The sequence below is a fragment of the Poecilia reticulata genome, chromosome 6, assembly GCF_904066995.2.
Source record: "Poecilia reticulata chromosome 6, P_reticulata-male-v2, whole genome shotgun sequence".
In the NCBI taxonomy this organism is placed as follows: Eukaryota; Metazoa; Chordata; class Actinopteri; order Cyprinodontiformes; family Poeciliidae; genus Poecilia; species Poecilia reticulata.
Genome location: NC_088835.1, coordinates 4,966,247 through 4,981,270, shown reverse-complemented (window position 1 = coordinate 4,981,270; position 15,024 = coordinate 4,966,247). Strand labels below are relative to the sequence as shown.

Genomic DNA, 15,024 nt, shown 5'->3' with positions numbered 1-15,024 from the left:
AAAACACAGACCCATGTGAATTAGCAGACAACATCCTGTCATCATCTTGCTACCCCATAAATAAAGAAGCTGAACACTGGCCCCAGGCAAAGGAGAGAACGGACAACACAAGAGAAAAAATGGCCATTGAAGAATTGGCCGGAGAGAAATTCTCTCTCCCGCTCCGTCTCCATTCGGAAGCCAGAGAAAGAGCCGAGGAGACTTGGCTCTGCCTTGAAAGCACTTAAAAAGCCAAGGTCACCTCCTGGTCAAATCTGTGAAATGAGAAAATGGCCGAAGGGGCATAAGGCCGGTGGCAGATAGCATGAGAACGCACTATCTCCCCCCTCCATATTTAGTAAAAGGGAAGAATGGGGGAACTGGCAGGGGCTTTTCTAAAGGCTCCAGTTTAAATAAGAACTGTGCATACAATAAGATGGCCCAGTTTCAATCAGTATGACGTCGCATACATTGGAGAACTCTTAGGAAATGAGGTACTCAGTCAGGTGGCGAGTGGGCAGCCAAAGAGCTGAATGTGAGCTGACAGTCCGATCTAAAACCGAACAGCTCTTGTACGTTTGTAAAGCTTAAAGAAATGAGAGCGTTGATTAAAATGTGTTGGTGATTCTGGGTCAGTGGGAAGAGCAGCAGTCAAAGTTGTGGGTTTGATTCTAGCTTCCTCCTGCTACATGTCTGTGCCCTTGAGCACATGCCTGTGCCCTCTATGAAGAACACCATTCTACATAGAATGGTCTTCTTCCATTCTATGTAGAAATTGTTGGAAATTTGCGGCTGCAATTTGACTAATGTGTATCTAGACTTAGGCTTTTTTAGTGGGTCATAAGACTAAAAAAGTTCCACTTAAGTCTTGATAAATAAAATTAATTTAGACTCCAGCATTGATATTTTTGACTGTCTAAAATATACAGGAATAGTTAACTTGTGTCTTGGTTGAATGGCTCTGGCATTGGTCTAACTCTACCAGGACAGTGATTTCGTTCAAGGGCTGAAACAAAATGCCAGGATGTTAAAACCTGATGAGATCAAATCTGTCTCACGAAAGTCAACTCTGTCCCAGAGCTTTTCAAAAATTTGCGTGAGAACACTTTCTTTACCCCCAGTTGACAAAACTCAGAAACAGAAAAAAAGACAAGAAACAAGTTTTTGTAAGAGAATGTTGGTGTGCACTGTGACTAGGTAACATAAAGAGTTATATCTGTGGTTTATGAGGAATTTGATCTCTAGTACAAAATTGAAGGTAGTTTTCGGGATCAAAAATTGACATATCTGTTATTAGGCCATTTCAGATGGAGTCTTAACTCTTAACTTGAGAAGTCGTTTAGACCTTATTTTTGTTCTTTTTACAGACTAACTCACCTGGAAAAATGTCAGTCAGTCAGACACAACACAACACATGTGCAAAACGTTTGAATGGTTGGCAGACACATCAAAAACGACCAACAGCACAATTACCAAATAGTTCACTAAGTTTGATCTAATCAATAAACTGCCTCAGTAAGTCAACCACAAGTTGGAAACGATGTTGAAAACTTAAGACTTTAGTTTTCCTATAGCTCCGTTAAATGACTGCCCAATGTTATTAGCTGCTGCTATTAGCAACAGCAGGATTCATGCATTGATAAGAATGTTGTGGGAAACTCTCAGGGCAGATCTGAAACAATACTTCCAACATAACTTCTGGGAACTTGTGCATTTTTAATAAGCATATAAATCATTTGGAAACGGTTACAAAATAAACTCCTGCTCAAGAGAAAGAGAGAAAGAGGGAGTGTGATTAATAACTTAAACATTTCAAAATAATACAGATTTTTTATTTCTTGTTTGGAAGCGGTTAGTCAATCATTTCCACCGTCCCACGGATTGTGGAATCAAAGCAACAAAACCACAGAAATGTTCAGCATTTAAATCTAGACATTTGTACTCTGTAAAGGATTTTGACTTCAAAAGTAACCTTCACTGTCCTACAGATCACAGAGTATTTTTCTGCCGCAAGCAAAGAAAAAGAAACAAAAAAAAAAAAACAGGAAAGATTGAGATGAACAGCACAATACCTCAATAGTGGAGCCCATGTTTTCTGCCTCACCGGTCTCCAATAACAGACTTCTCCTGGATGCGGCTATCCACTCATCCATTGACTACCTATCCCCGCGCTAGAGCGATGGGAGCATTATCTTTTACCTCTGCATCCTCTGAATTTTCTCTTGTCTCCTGTCATGAATATTTGATGAGGGGATGTGTAGGAAGGCCAATCACTAAAAGACATTTATCTCCAATATCCCCCTGACTCGGCAACCCAAGTCGAGCGTCTCCTTTGGTAATCAAAAACAAACCTTTCAAGAAATGAAAAGGCCCTTTAGAGAAAATCATTGATATCACGATAATATGCCGGTTTAAAGGGGCAGTACTATGTGTTTTTCTGGAAAATGGAGCCATTTTATAGCGCAGTCAAGTGACTATGTTACCTTCAGTTGTTAAAAAAAGGCTGTGTATATATAAATATGACTTGAAAGAAAGTTGACTTTGTAATTTAACGTCTTGAAATTGGGCCTCTGTCTCTTTAAAAACTCCCTCTCTTTCTGAAGTTCTGCCTTCAGGAAGTCATCACAATGACTTCTCTATTAACCCTTTAGCAACATTTTTGAACTAAGAAGTAGCTCCTGTAATGAGATCAGAAGATGTGCAGTTCCACCAGATGCTAATTGCTGCTGGCTAGTCTGAAGGAGCTGGAAGGGAGAGGGCTGCTCTGTGAGGCAAAAGCTTGGAAAATTGGAAACTGCAGTTCAGAGAAGGAGCTTCGTCATTGAAGGCGGGTTTAGGTCCACTTGGCATTTTGCACAACTGAAGGTTGTCTCAAAAATGCATGAACCAATCAAAGCAACACTCCTGGTATGTTTTTGATGAGAGACTATCATTATAACATGATGTAAAGCTAAAAAAAAAGTCAATTTTACATAATACAGCCTTTTTAAAACAAGCTCCACTGGATGCCTGAAAGCACTGAGGTTCAGATATGACCCACACTGCTTTATTATTATGATCTTTATTTGGAGTTTAGTCGAAACAGAAAAAGGAAAAACTGCAGTGTTGTTTGCATGTCCATCCCGGCTCTGTGGTCCATGTCTGACCTCCCATGAGGCTCCAGCAGAACATGCTGGATGTTAATTAGTTATTCCGGGAACTTCTGTCTGTACCTACTCACCCGGAACGACCGTGTTTGCGTAGCGGCAACATTGCGGGGTGTTCAGCAAATTCTCGCGGTCACAGTCAAGACCTTGAGTTTTTTTTCCCCCTTTTCATCACCATCCTATTATTTCATAACCTTGGTTATGCTGAAACCACGGTGGCATTTCTGATGACAGAAATGGGCGCACAGGACCCCAGAAACCTCCATTTGAGTTCTGCAACCTTTTGCTAGTGCTGCGACGGAGCAATTTGTCACTCCGGTTTAAGTGCCGCAGCTCATTTCCTCTGGTAAAGTTGTGAAGTGTTTGTACAAAAACAAAGTTTAAGCTCTTGGACATGTTTGATTTTCTTGAGTATCTGCTATAAATCTGACCGGTTCCTTGCAGATAAACTGCTTATTTAGATACGACTTTACAAGGGTTTGCTAGACAGACGATAAAACTGAGCAAGCAACATTAGATGAATTACTAAACATAATACCTTGGCCTTGTTCAACTAAAACACAAGCCTAAAGTCAGAGGGAGGGAGGGAGGGGAAAAGAACTAATTATATGTCTTTGCAGAAAGGGTCGTAAAATCACTTTTACAAGCAATAACTTGAGGTAATTGTCTCCGGTATGACCCTGATCGTTGCTCACATCATTTGGAGAAATTCTGGGGAGGTTCTTCCAATAAAACCCTGTAATAACAATCTGAAGGGTGATGGATTCAGAATTTTGACTTGGTCATTGCACCGCACTGATTTGTTTCATTGCTGGATTTATGTTTTTCAGCTAAATGTTTCAGCAAAACGTTTTTTCTAGAGAAGTCTGAAAAGTTGATAAATATGGTGACAATGCAGTTATGGTGGAATCGTTCTGACCACATCCCCATAACCACGCCCCTCGCCGTCTCTTGGCACCGCCCACTTTGGTGGAATTTTTCTAAATTTATGCTTTCACACAAAGCTTTACTTACACTTTCACTACAAACAAAAGAACACAAAAAATCCATAAGGAGGGACGTTTACAAGTATTATAACAAACTATCTGTAAAATCTGAATTATTAAAGTGAAAGCAACTCTTGAACCAGCAACCCTCCCGACCTCACTAAGGGACAAGGGTGCAAGAAAATGGATGGATGGATGGATGGATGGATGGATGGATGGATGGATGGATGGATGGATGGATGGATGGATGGATGGATGGATGGATGGATGGATGGATGGATGGATGGAAAGCAACTCTTGATCCCGCAGGAGGAGAAGATATTTTGGACAGATTCGTGTTCCTTGCGTGGGAGCAGTTTGGTGTTGGCTCGTTTGACATGCACCGATCCACAATGACGTGGACGAGTGAGTTTTGTATTGAGGAATTCCCATTGGCCCACACAGAAACCTGACCTCAAACACACAGAACACATGGAATAGATGTGAGGGAACTTCTCGTCCAACATCAGTGTCTGACCTCAAAAATGCTCTCTAAGAATAATTGTCTATTAACACAGTGTGCAAACAATGCTAACTCAAAAATAAAGTCTCACCTCAGGTTCATGTGTGTAAATGGTAGCATTGCTAACTACTGCTATGAATATATTTTCACTTCTTTCCCGCTGGTGTTGCCAACAGTCCAGTTTCTTACAGTATAAACATTAATTACATATTTCTCTACATATCAGTCCAAAAGTCTTCATTATTGCCAGCCTCTTTTTGAGTCACTTGCTTTAGAAAGTGTAGGAGTAGTTTACTGGTCTAATCAGACGGAGCTAAACGAGGCAGTGAACCAACTGTAAGACAGCTTCATTAACAAGCGTTTAACTGTGAAATTTATGTTCTGGGCTGAAATAATGACGATGATTTTCACCAATTTCTCTCTCATTAGATTCCAGAATTCAATGCGCCGATCCTTGTCTTGTATGAATTCAGACATCTCATGTGAATATCTTTCTGCTTCGGCAACAAGAGAAGAACTTCATTTTGTTTTATCTACTGATCTGGTAGAACAAATGTACAGCTGAAACCAGATATCTACGTACAGTGAATAAAAAGACACAAACGGGTGCTGTGGTGGCGCAGGAATTAAGCACAACCCACATATGGAGGCCTTAGTCATCAAAGTGGCTGTTGCAGGTTCAAATCCCGGTCTAGTGACCTCTGCTGCTTGTCTACCCGCTCTCTTATTACCTAGTTTCCTGTCCGGGCAAAAAACAGAAACACGTTTTAGATCCTCACTGTTTGAAATCAAATTAAACCAAACTTTTCTTGCTCTAGTTTAGTTAGATTGACCAAAATTATCCCTCAATGCCACAAAACTCGGTGAGAGCATTTTTCTAATAAATTTTATTCCAACTTTTGTTGAATTCAAGGAAAGTGGAAAGAAACTTGAAAAGTTGGACCCAAGTCATACATTTTAAAAAGACAAGTTATCCCTGACATCGACTAAGGAACATTAAAGAAAAAAAAAAAACTTGAGAAAAAATTTTTTCTAACCAAGTTTTCTGACATTTAGCAAATAGAAATAACTTTGGTAATTCTAACTAAGCCAAAACAAAAAAGTTAGGTTTGATTTCGGACAGAGAGAGAAAAAAAATGTTTTTGTCGTTTTACATGTAGATACATTCATATATTTTATGGGTTCTAATGATTTACAGTAAACTCTGCTGTGGGATCATGTTTCAGCACAGAGCTCAACACTGACACAGCGCGTCCTTTCTGAGCGGAAAGCCGAAGGGACTCCTCTGTCTTAGTAACAGAAGTTCAGTTTTTATTTATTTTTTATTTTTTTGCAATTACTCTCGAGGTGGATCTGCTGCTGTCAGTTTGAGATGCTGACAAAGGATGCCCTTTGCCTTTGAAGTGCTTCATCTTGCCTCAGGTAAAAGAGTCCATAACTTGGCAAAAAAAAAAAAAAAAAGAAAAAAGGGAAAAACTTTTTGTTTAGTTCTCCGCCTCAGGCAGGCTTTCAAACCGAGCGAGCGTCTCTGATGTCAAAATATACACATTACACATCCAAAATACCACGTCAAAGGGAGAAAAGAGGAGGCAGAAACATCCCCGCTCATCTCATCAAAGTACGAGCCCTTCACTCTATCAGGAGAGTGTGTTGCACATTTCCTCCTACCTTTTGAGAAAGCAAATCAGAATCCACTAAAAGCTTGTTCGCCTGCATTATTAATGCGCTCGGAGTGAAAGAAGTAGCCAGGAGTTACGCCTTGAATCCAAATCTTTACCCGACGACGTGGGGAAACAAGACGTCTCTATGAACATCCCGTGGATCAATAACCCTTTAAATGTGGAATATTTGATGTTCCGTTAGCGTGATTTCATGCCGACTGATTTTAAAGGATCAAGCGCACACGCCGCCGTGTGTTTCCCAGAGGTCGGAGGTCGGCGCGGTGTTTCGGGCGTTCTCACCTCCACGCCGGGTTTTGTTGTCAATCCGCGTTAAGTCGGACGCGTTGGCGACGGCTCCACCTTTTGGCTCGTTTTCTGAGCAATTTCCAAGCTTCCTGCAAAAAAATGAATATGCATTGGCTCTGCGGCGAACCCATTTGCGAGACAGAATGATAATGAAGAGAAAGTGCTTTCAAAAAAAACCCCCCCTAATTAATCTCATGTGAAACGGCAGCTCAATGCCTGTAATGAGATGCCGTTTTAATAAGCCGGTGTGTACTACAACAAAGCCGTTTGGTAAACATTATTGTTGATTTGTTTGATGACAAAAAGGCGACGGAGTGAACTGGATTCCCTATAAGCAAAAACATTTATCGGTGCTTGATGTAAAGGAAATGTGCAATGTAAGTCCTGATATGTTTGTACTCTATTCATCTAATTTATTTATTTTACCCATGATGCTTTGCGTTAAAATTTGCTTTACAACTCCCAGACCACCAGCCGTACTTGTAAATGTACGTTCTCTCACAGAGCAAAAGAAGAAGAAGAAAAAAACATTGTGGCAATATCAACTTTTTCCTAAATTGAATAGTGTTACCATGGTTACGCCCTCAACTTTCACAGACCCGAACGGTCAATTCTATGAGCAGCAAATATTTAGTCAACTCCACTCTTACGAATGAGAGATGAAGGTAAAAATATCATTTAATTTGATAAAATAAGCCTTTAAATTATTGAGAATATTTAGGTTGCATCATCACGTTGTGGCATTTCCATTAACCATAGAATTCCACCAATTGAAAATATGATAATAAATTCACCAAATGGAAACATGCTAAATTTAAAATAAATAAATAAATAAATAAATAAATAAATTAAATAAATAAATAAATAAATAAATACATTTTTTTGATGAAAAGTTTTTGTTCTAGGATGAAGTGTTTTTATTTCGGCCGTATCAAAATAGATGTATTTCGCAAAACTGCAATGGAAACACTTGTATTGCATCACATGAGTCACTTGATGAACAGGTGGATGTTGCTGCTGGCAGAAACAGGAAGTGGTAGGATGATGATGGGTTTTTTCCAGACAACATCCAGCTGGCTCCACCTGAGCTCTCATAGCATCACACTTCAGAAAAAGTTGAGTTTGCCGTTCCAACATGTTGAATCCATAACTCTAATGTAAAATTTCCCCAAAACGCAGCATATGTAGCAACTCACAAGTAGGCAGAGCTTGTCGCTCCAATGCCTGAATAACACACCAACATCTTCTCTGATTGGCTGATAGATGAGCGCTAGCGCCATGGATGAATTATGAATTTATAATATACATATGTATATATGTAACTGTTTACATTATGAATGTTAATGGGTGATAAATTGTCACAGTAATTACTGTGATAAACAACAACATTGTTTTGAGATAATTTTCATTAATATATTAGTAACGGCATGATAATGCCAGTTTGTTCTCACAAAACTTTAATTTAGTGATGAACGCTCAACACTGGAACTGGAAGACATTTTAAATATCCAAAATAAAACTAAACCAGCAAAATGGATTATGAAGTCTGTGTAAACAAAATATGAATAATCGGAATGGAAATTGACATGCTGTTTATAATTTATCATGCTATCAGCTGATTAATTGCTTTTTGCAACAGGCTTAGTCTTAACATTTCTTGATTTTTAAAAGTGTTTCTGGATATTATGTTGAACTTTTGAGATGTCCCTTTGAGACGCTTTAGACCTTAATCACAAACAAATTCTTCTTCTTTTTGTTGTTGTTGTTGTTTATTTCCCAGACAGAAGGGCAAACCAGACACGCAAAACTGTTCCTGCTGCAGTTTAAATAATTTAGTTAAAAGGAAAGAGAAGCTAATTTCTGCACAGTTATTGCATATTTCCCAATATTTTGTTTACCAGAAGCTGAGATTAAATCACTTTAATATCAAACAGCTTCTTTGAAGTCGACCTCAACTTTTGGGCAGAATCAGGTATACGCAATAACCACTGACTCACCGAAATCAAGTTCATCTCTGTAAAGGAGAGCTCTTCCAAAACAGACAAAGATTTAGATGGAAGATCTTTACGGGAGTCTCATAGACAGCGCAGCGCATCACACACACGAGCTAATTTCCCTTTTCCCTTTTTTTATTGCACCATGAAACCAAACTTTGCTCGCCTGAGCCAAACGCGGAGACAGAATGCCGCCGAGTTACCAGAGAGCCGGGCTGAGTGGAGAGCAAGCGAACGCTGTTGAGACACGGATCAAACCTGAGCGCTAATTGCCGCCTTGTAAACAACGCGGCTTTTCAGAAGAAAACAAATGTGCTTGTTACGGACCGGGGGCCCGCTGACTGCCTGGATGTGTTTACTTATTCATGGGGCCCGGCTACTTCCTCAAACTCTCCGTCCCGCCAGTTATCCTCTCCCTGCTGTCCGACAAGAAGGGGGGCCGACCCAATTAAATATGCATGCTGACCATCCAGTGGAGATTAAAGTTCTCCAAGCTTTGTGCTTCCCTCGTTAAATATTGACGAGCTCGGCTCTCTCTCTCCGTGTGGCCCGAGCGTGTGTGTGGCTGTGTGGAGGTGTTGCATCCTGACCCAACACCCAGAAAGAAGAGAGGGAGAGAAACGGAGAAAGAATGGGGAGTATGTATATATATATATATATATATATATATATATATATATATATACATATATATAGTTGTTATAATATAAATTTTATAACAACTGGAGGTAACATAGTTACTTGATTGTGCTACAAATGCCATAATGTGGCTGGAAAACTCATAATACTGCCCCTTTAAAGCAGATCGACTGAGAAGTTCAATCAGATGCAGAGGGTAAAAACAACCAAAACAGGGTCAAAATTGCAATTTCAACCCAAGATGGCCGACTTTCTGTTTGTTGTAGGGAATTGGTTCTTGAGAGTTTTGTGTAGGTTCTGTTAAGTTCTACCAAATTTCATGATTTTATGATAAAGTCAGCTAAACAAGGAGAGTGTTTTGAAAATTTCCAGGGTGCGCCGTGGAGCTATCCGTGAAACCCTGGGAATACTTAAACTTCCAGCACGATTCATGGAAATCTTGGTGAGTTTTTATGAATGTTTAGGAATCCAAAATGCATCTTCAGATGTGTGATCTTCCATTATTACATCCAGATTCTGATGTTGGTTTCAGACTGGAGAGGACTCTAAATAAATTGGACTGATGAATAAACAAGAACAATCGAAGACCTCTGTCTTTTAGAATTACAGGTTTACAGCATTTTGTTCTGAATTTTCCTAGAACAGTGTAAACGGACATTCAGAGATTCAGTCAAAACTCTGTTCTGAATCTGACTGCTGAATCTTCAATATTTCAAAGACTGGCTATAAAAGTGATGGTCAGGAGAAAGTCCTCCTCCAACAATATCTTTATATTATTTATATTATTATATTTTTTTTTACATTTTCTTTATTATTTCTTATTCTCCTTGGATCTAGTTAACATGGCTTCAAACTCTTCCTCCTGCTGGTGCAATAAACAAGTGAAGATGGCTTAGAAAGAAAAAGACAGCATCCTGTTGTCTGGGCCTTGGCACTTTTAGTTTAAAGCAGTCCTCAGAAAGATGAAATAAACATGGCACCCTCTCCCAGAGAACCGCGTTTGTTTTCACTGCGTTTGTTCGTAACCCTCCGTAACCTCCTGTTTTATCTATCAAAGGCAGACTGATCCTGAGTGAATGCTTTAATCCAAAATTATACAGCTGGACTTGTTTGGTCCAGACAACAGACCTAAGAACTCTTGTACTTCTCATTCAGTCTGTTCTGAAGATCAAAACCTCCGGTAAGAAGCTGCGTTTCCATTAGAAACCTTTTCCTATATTCTGCTAATGTTAAAAAAATAAAATAAAATAAACCAGAATTAAACAATTGCAGTGTTTCTATTAAATAAGAAATTAAATCAGTGTAACACGTGAATAAGCTTGTTGCTCCAATAAGTCACTAAAAATCATTGTAGAGACAAATGTAAACAGGTACATAATACATATTCATGTTTCAGCCGTGGCGTTAGCGCTCGTCATTGATCAGCCAATCAGAGGAGACGTCGGCATCTTACTCAGGCAATGGAGAAACAAGCCTCTTATAACTGGGAGCGGATATGTATGCAGCATTTTGGGGACATTTTTACTAGCTACAGATTCAACATGTAGAATGACATAAAACTTATGACTTTTCCATACGACTTTTTTCTATATATATTTGATACATATAGAATTTTTATAATAACTGAAGGTAACATAGTTACTTAATTGTGCTATCAATCAAGTAACTGCACAATGCACAAAACAGTGTCTGGTGAAAACAATCCACAGTCCAAAAACAATCCATTGTCTTCCTACCACTTCCTGTTGTCTTCTTTGTCGTCTTCGGCAGCGGTAACATCCTGCTGATCATACGACTGTGATATGAACAAAGTGTTTGGATTCAGCTGAAAAACCATCTCATCCTAGCGCCAAAAATATATTTTTATCCAAAATCTAGAGTTTTTTTTTAAGTTGCCGCTTTTCCTTTAAACAAATGTATTTTTGTCATTTTTAACTTGCACCACTCTGTGGTTAATGGAAACACATCTAGAGACTCCAACAGATGTAAGGTGACAGTCGCATGGCCTCCACTAACTAAGCGAGCAGCAAACTTCGCTCAATATGGTAGGTAGATGTGCACAGACGAGCCAACGACAGCAAAAGCCAGAAAAAGTTCAGTTTTTGTCACGGTTGTCACAATCACCTCCAATGTGTTGGTTTCATTCGCCCTTCGCTGTTGTTCGGTGCTACCTGTACGTCGAGACCATTATGTGACCCAAACATACGAAACATAGAACAACAGGGCAAAACTAGTCATTCGGACTACGCTAATAATTCTAATAACTCTAATAATTCCTCACCATGCGTCTTCCTGAAGTAAAATGCTGATGAGTCAGCTGGAGGGAATATAATGTTTAAACTTTAGCACTGTTAGATGAAAACCTGCATGCTCTAAGATATAAAGTTCCATCTCTTTAGCATTAAATCATCTCCAATGCTTTAGCTCTGGCTTTTGAAAAAATACTGAGCCTAATTCCTCAGCGTATCTGAATAATTCATGGCATTTAATACACTTAATGTAAAAAAAAAAAAACATGGCCTTGTCTAACCTCATCTGGCAAAAATTATTTTAAAACTAATCAATTAGGTTTTTGTGAGCGTTCAAAAGGGGATCGTTGATGAGTGTTTCAACCTGAACAACCCCAGACTCTGATTCAAGGACATGACCAAAACAAATAACATTCCATAAGTGCAACTGATTCAGATGTGTCACCACTAAGCTGTAGTTTGGAAAAAGAGCCAAACTGTCATAAAGTGGACAAGTCAAATGTCTCCTGGAGAAAAACTCAACAGCCAGGCAAGATGAAGACTGGCCCCAGGGGCCACAATGACAGGAAGTGTCTTTTTGGGGAGTCAAAATGAGGGCTCTCAATAAAAATAATGAAAACCCTGTACTAACAGAATCAATTCAACGCAGGGCATTCTGGGTAAATCCAACCAAAACAAAAGCATGAGTCTGGAGACATTGTTTGTGTATTTTACCAAAGACAAGAGAGAAATCCTACAACCGCTACATTCTGACGTTCCATTTTTGTTTACATTTTGTGAAGAAGGAAGTTGTGCTCTTTGTCTTCTTCTGAGGTTTTTGTGTCCTTTCCTTCAGTGGTTCCTGGTGCAGCGCCACCACAGGCAAGGAGGGGAACAGGTTTTTAAATTAGTTTGGATCGTTTGATATGGTCCAGTGTGAAAGCAAACTGCAGCAGCTGAAGATGTAACAAATGTTTCAATTTTGGTTCCCAATCAAACCGAGTCAACCGGACTATCAGATGTAAAAAATAAATAAATAAATAACGCTCTTAGTGTTCCTAGGATATGAGCTTCGCTTCAACTTTAATGTTAAAAGCCTTTTTTGCGTGAATTTTCATTCTGATATCTACAGAAGTGATAATTTAGCTCTGGTCCTCTGCCACCACAGCCATGTATTTATATTTAATTTCAAAGCTTCACAGTCCAGCTAATAAGCCATCAAAGGAAGTCTATAAATATCCCATAAGCCTCTTTATTTCTGCTCTATTCTTGACTTAACAGAAATATGACAAATGATAGTCAAATCTCTGTGGAACTGCTTTAAGCAGCTCCTACTCTGTCATTATTCTTCAACCTCTGTAAAATTCCTCAGCTGCCTCTAAAACTAGTTTAACCAACGCCTTGATGTTACAAACCTGATCTAAAATTACAGAGTTTTCAAAACCATTCAACCACATGGTGCAACTAACTTCTATGTGTTTTATTAAACTCCATGCGATGGATCAACACACTAGTGTATAATTATGAAGTTGAAGGAAAATGATAGACAGTTTAGAATATTTTGTATGCAGAAATCCTGAAAAGTGCAACATGGATTTATTTGTACACAGTGAAACTAAGTGCTCACAGAAGTCCACCTGTGTGTAATTTAATGTGATGCATTCTGGGTACAGAATAAACATCATTTGCTGCACCGAATCACAGGTAGAGAGGAAATGCTTCGTAAGCAGTCTTTACCCACTTCACAATCAGAGCATGAATATAAATGTCTGACTACTTGACGAATTCTTAACAGTCGACAACAAAAACTTCAACTCAGACGTCAGACTTTATTCAACTGAAATTTCATAATGTAGCCTAGCAAATTAGCTCTTTAGAATTTCTCTGGAAAAATGATGTGCTAAATATTTTCAAAGATAGCTAAAGCGCTAAATGGAAAATTAGCTCAACTGCGGCGTAGTGAAAGTATGCCCACCAGAATTTATCTGTAAAATAAATTTAGGGGAAGCTTAGTGCACTAAATGTTTATTCAAGTTAGCAAAACAGCAAAGATAGCAGTGACAAGTTAGCTATTAGCACATTAGCAGAGGTTAGCAAATGGAGGTTAGCTTTCCACCACACTGTGTTTTGCGGGTAGTTTCTGTCTAATGTTACCAGAGCTTCTTCCATGAAATATTCAGCGTCCTCATCATGACTTTTTACTCTTCATCGGCCAGATTTGTGGAGTACGTCACTAAACATTGAACTGCTGAAAGATTCTTCACCTGAGTCATGGATCTCTGGAGCTCCTCCACTGTTGCTAGGCCTCTTGGCTGCTTTAGTTTAGATGGATGGCAACATGTTAGCATGTTTGCCACACTCTTCCTTTTTATTCAGCCAAGTAAATTAGCACTTTAGAATTTACCCAGAAGTGTTTATTCAGGAGAAGCTAACTACTCTAAATGTTTCCAAAGTTAGCAAAATCACTGAAGGGCTAAGCAAAACTATGGCTCCACTACTAGTGCTTTAGTGGATTTATATGGACTTCATAAAAAAAGCAAGAAAAAGAAAGCTATAGCTTGAAAAATCCTCACAAAAATGAAATGCTTAGACTTCAAGAAATTCCTTGGGAAACATGACGGTTAAAGTCAAATCCAGAATTAATCTGTGGCAAGGTAAGACTTCTGTTCCAGTACATCTGTTCCCAGACAATGTCATCAGTACACTAATGTATTTTTTATACTGAACACTTAATTTTTCATAGTTGCCGCTGTAGGAGACAGCCTCCTAAATACTATATGAAACATTTTAACCTATTTGATGACTAGAAGAAATCAGGAAAATGTCTAGTGATAACAATGTGCAACATGTTAAACTGGTAGTTCCAGCAGCCTGGGCTGAGCTTAAATGAGGCTTTACCTTTTACGTTTTATTTTGGGGTGTGGGAAGGTATGTCATTATTATGCCCCACTTATCAAACTGGGACAGTGTATCTTCCTGACACGGTATGGTCACCACTCCCATGAAATCATAAAGCAGAAAATCACAATCCATCTGACATTTCTCACAGGGGAAATAGCAGCAATAACTCCTGACTGAGTTGGCATTTGGAAGTTGGACGTTTGTGCCTCGGGGACAAGACAAGAAGTTGTGGGATGAGTGTGGTGAGGGAGCAACAAACAAGTTTTTTTTTTCCTCTCCTCCTTTTCCTGTGGAGAGAGGATCCGCTTTATCGGTCACAGCTGTCGGGAGACTGGCCCTGTTGGGCACAGACGTTTGGTGAAATCCCCGCATTTCTCTGCACACACTCCGTAGCGGGAAGCCTCTCGGAATAGAAGGCAATAATATGCATGGTGGGGTCTTCTTGGAGGAACTGTACAATACCATATGGGGGAAGCAGCCGGCGCAATATTGAAACTCCAAGTTAGACGTAGTTATCTGATGTTGCTGATAGCAAATGTTGCTCAGCCGAACCCAGAAACGGGGAATTCTTTCAGTGTCTTTGCTCAGTGTAGAATATCACTCTACAGCTTTAAAGCCGCAGAATGTAACTTTTACAAAAATATGTCCCCCCCGTCCCCCCACATTTATTAAAACTGTCTCT

General features: G+C 39.3%; 1 protein-coding gene across 5 annotated transcripts in view; it reads right to left on the bottom strand.

The window, feature by feature from the left end:
- Window positions 1-15,024, bottom strand: part of LOC103465750 (mgat4 family member C) — a 145,659-nt gene that overhangs the window by 23,932 nt on the left and 106,703 nt on the right. The window contains exon 3 of one of the 5 annotated variants that reach the window (XM_008410878.3): window positions 6,575-6,669. The exons of the other annotated variants lie outside the window; for them this stretch is intronic. The gene's annotated coding sequence lies outside the window, so the exon portion shown is untranslated. The remainder of the gene's footprint in view (window positions 1-6,574; window positions 6,670-15,024) is intronic. 5 annotated transcript variants of the gene reach the window in all.